Source organism: Nicotiana attenuata, chromosome 9 (genome assembly GCF_001879085.1).
Source record: "Nicotiana attenuata strain UT chromosome 9, NIATTr2, whole genome shotgun sequence".
In the NCBI taxonomy this organism is placed as follows: domain Eukaryota; kingdom Viridiplantae; phylum Streptophyta; class Magnoliopsida; order Solanales; family Solanaceae; genus Nicotiana; species Nicotiana attenuata.
Genome location: NC_031997.1, coordinates 14,096,703 through 14,101,484, shown reverse-complemented (window position 1 = coordinate 14,101,484; position 4,782 = coordinate 14,096,703).

Here is a 4,782-nt window from a genome sequence, read left to right as displayed (position 1 = left end):
AATCCCGTGACATTACATCGTAAATCCCTTTTACTCAAAATCATTACTCAATCAAGGCCTAAATGCCATCCTCTAATCTATCACCATTACACCCTCATTCTACTACCAGGGCAGCATTTTATGTCTTCTAATTGCTCCTAGTCTTAGACACCTCCGAGTTCATTTAGGCTATACTGAGCTTTTTATAACATACAAAAACCATCAGCTCTCTTGTTTGATGGATTAATCCCGAGGTCTTACCTATTCTTGTCACCTTCTAACTCATCTTTTCTTATCCTTACTCCCATCTACCTAAAACCTTGTCACTCTATCATATTTAGCTTGCGACCTACACATATCTATTTATACTACTCACAACCTTCCTTTAACTTGCTAGCACAATATATTTCCTTTCGTCCCTTCTCAGTTGTCTTTAAATGTAAGCAATTACTTTTCCTGGTCGTTCTGCCACTTGCTGCATGGATGCTTGGCTTATCTTAGTGCCCACGAATATTGGAATTCCTTGTAACTCATATGATCTTAAATATCACTTTTGATTTTTACTTCCCGTTCATTAGCCATGATAGGTGCCACTTTCTTATGGAGTGTATATATTGTAGTGATCCTGTTGTTACAAGATCATTTCTTCTTCCAGTTACTATACTTAGGTTGAAGCCTTCTCCCTTATCTCCCCAGCTAGTCTTTCGTGGTAGTACTTAGGGGAGATCCTCTGACTCCTGTAAAGCTGCAAGATTATTACACCGTATACCCGAAGAAATTTTTGATGTTCTCACTCGCCTATAATTATCCTTAGTTACTTACCTCCGCGCCCTTATGCTCGTAGGGTTGCTTCTGAACTGAAATTTTGACTGTCTTCCCAGTGGCACCGTCTTTTATTTTCGTAGCACTTATACGGTACCTTTAACAACCCCAACTCCTATCTGAATATTTCTCAAGGATTACGATGTCATATCTGCGAGACTGAATTCACTATGTTGGTGTTCACTACGTTTATCTTGCACAATATACTGATTTGTCCGTATCCTCTTGTCTAGCAATAACTAGGCTCTTCCTGAATCAACTACTAACTACTCGTTAATCCATTCTCATATCTATATTCTACGTAATCTCTCTTGGGTTATGTCCTTTGTCTTAACTTACCCCTCGCGCTGGCTCTTTATGTATCAAGTGTTCATTTGCACATATTTATCAATAACCTCTAGTGCTGGAATCCTTACTGCCTCTCCCCGTTGTCGTGCTTGCATAATGTTCTGGAGTCGTATCATATCCTTCGGATTTGAATAAATTCAATCTCATTCCTTTTGCCTTTCTACCATATCTTTCCTTTAATATTCCATAGTTACCTGAACCATATATCTCCGACTTAATACCATATCACACCATTTTCCCTCTTTTGGGGAGTACTAATATTTAATGCTATGAAGATTTACCTATAAATGTTTTACCTCTTCATCTTTGGCGTCTTTTCACATCTTCACGGACTCTTACTTGCCTTGCGATAACCCTTCTCTACCAGGGATAACTGAATTTCTTACACACGAAGGTGATACCTAGTATAACTGGCACACTTAGTCCCTTAAGCTTAACTTCGCTCACAGTGCTTGCTTTAGGGAAGCGTCTTCCTGAATGACCTGTAAAGGTTATTCTTTTGTTGTCCATTCTATTATTGCAAGAACGCGATCTCTAAAATTGCCACGATGTCGACTATTATCAAATCCTTCGGTCCATAATTCATGCGCAGTTTATCTTGTTCACTAGCCCACACTAATTTCTATTACTCCAGGGGTCTAACTTAGCCTTATGGTTATCATGTTGGAGTCACCAACTCATTTTTCGAAATGAGGATATGACCTTTGGCCTATACTCTTTTATTGTCTCAAGGCATGTCACCTCTTGTCTTTTCCTTCACTTTACTATAGACTCTGTCATCGTGTCATATTTTGATTTACCGTTATCACCCATTTATCACATCTTACTCATAATGCTTCATTTACTCTCTTCTTATTCTCTTGCTAATATTTCTGTCTATCACCTTATTCTAAAAACTTCAACAAAACATTCTTTCACTTTTAGCCCCGCCTGCTTCACCTCACTGGCTCTTCGGGTCGCCTAACATTCTCTCTTTACTAGCGACCGGAGCCATACAAAGGTAAATATTTATCCCTTCTAGGATTTCAATGCCAATCTTCTGAATTTTCTGAACATTCTAGTATTCATATCTAATTGTACTATTCTAGAGTGCACCATCTGGGTGGATATATATTCTTGCCTTAGGGATCCTTTTCAAGAAGCTTACACATATTAGTACACACATGATCTGCTGAAGACCTTACATTTACTCATCATAAGCATGATGCAAAATCGAGTTCCTCTAACTCAACTATTCCACAACCACATTCAAGCTCTTACCAACTGTCTTTGTGGATGTAGGTATCGTTGTATTATGAATAAAGTAGAACTTAGGAGTTTGAATTCTTACAACTGAGCTCTACCACACGATCTAGAGTAAGAAAAAAGAGTAACAGCCCTAAATGCCCTGTAGCCTCCTGCTTATAAGTGTGGTGCACAACACACCCATAAACAAGACTCTACTAGACACGACTTGTAGACTCCCTAGGACAGAACCGCTCTGATACCACTTTTGTCACGACCCAAATCGCAGAACCGCAAAGGGCACCCAGTATCTTAGTCAACCGAGTGCCAACGTAACGTATCTTTATTATCATACCATCATGGGTAAATGGGCCATAAGGACCGTCACGAGATAACCAGAATAAAACATAAGGAAATACTAGATATAGGATGACCCAACATAATATATAAGCTTATACATGTGACATACGGGCCTATAAGGCCGACATGATCATTTCAACACTCAAAACATTGGCCTCCAAGGCCATACAAGTATCCATATACATGACATCTTTCTACAAGCCTCAAAGAGTACATAAACGTCATAAAGGTTGGGACACGGCCCTGCCATACCAATCAAAGCATGTCCAAATCATACTGACCAAATAGGCAACTCCGGAGCAAGTGGAGCATACCAACACCTTCCGCTGAGTTGATAGCCTACTAGGACGACTGTCAACCAGTCTATCGGGACCTGCAGGCATGAAACGCAGCGTCCCTAAACAAAAGGGATGACAGTACAAATAAAGTACCGAGTATGTAAGGCACGAAATCAATATATAAAAGACATTAAAGAAACATGGAGTAAAGAACTCAACCTGTAAGTCTGAATAGCTCTATGAATCATGACATTTATAATATCATGCATATGTATATAAATATCATATCATGCATAGGTATATGTGTACATAACATCATCAAGCCCCTGAGGGCATCCCATCATATCATCTCGGCTTCTGTGGACGAAATCATTAATGTATACAGCAGATCAGGTGGTGGTGCGTATATAATGACATAACCTTTCCCCATACCCCATATACATATACTATACGCGTATATAATGCCATCTGGTCATGGGTCAATATACATGTATGAATGAATGCAATGCGTAATGAAGTAAGTAAATAAGATCTCTCGGAATGTCATTAGACCCATGAATAGACAATATGGTAGTAGGACGTATGGGGAATCAAGAACATAGGCAACCCTAGTACTTCTAAGAATATAATCATTTATGAAAGTTGCGTGCTTGCTCGTTTCGTGGTATCATATGGATCATGCCAAAAGGAAAGAAGTGATAGCCTTAACATACCTTAACTCCGTTGAGTCCTTAATGCCTTCCAAGAAATTCTTCAAACAACTCAATTCGATCTACCATAGCATAAGGAGATTCAAAATCAGTGCTGAGTAAAGGCTAAGTCTGCAACTTAAACTAGTAGCTCGTTTATGTAAATTTAGGCAGTATCTACCCTGTAACAAGGGCCTTCTCCAATACCATATACCAGCAACAACAACCAGAGAGATCCAGCAACATATAACAAGACACCATATAGCAACAATAAGTCACAACTACTTCACGACGAGCGGCAAGCTCCGATTGGAATCCGTATACCCCATATCACCCCTTAAAGACTTCTTACTTCAACTTAACAGTAACATTAACATGATAATGAAGTCATTCATCAATGATTCTAGTGTTATACTATATATTTATAACAACGAAAACAATCCACAACTCCAATTATCCTCAATTAGCAACTTTATTTACTAGTTCATGTCTAGTCCATCCGTTTAACTTAATCAACATCAAGATAACCTTAAGCACATGCAAGAACACAATATACATACCTCATACAGTAGCTTCAAGTTAAAATCCAAATTATATTTAGCTTACAACAGCCCTCAATGGCAATACAACACCATAGAAGTGACTTAAGCTAATCCAAGTATTATCTTATAGTTTATCATCCTAACAACTTAACCAGCATATAAGAAAGCTTAGGCACAATTAGTAGGCTGTATACTCACCTTAGACAGAAGCAAAAACTTGAAATTTCAGCCAAACACAGCCCACAACTATCCTCAATGACAACACAACCTCAAAGAGGTGTTGTTCTTCACTAGAACTAACTTTTGATGTTGAAATATGGTGTAATCACTTTGGAATCACTTCAAACCCTTATGGTATCTGTTTAGGAGGGTTAGAAGAAGTTTGGAGACGAAGTTGACTCGAAAATGAGCAGAAAATAGGCGTCCAAATCATTTTTAAAGTGAAGTAGGTCGAGCACCGCCTAAGTGGGTCGCATGGAAGCTGCTTGCGCAGTCTCGCAAAAAACGCGAATATCTCTCGACTCCAACATCATATCGACA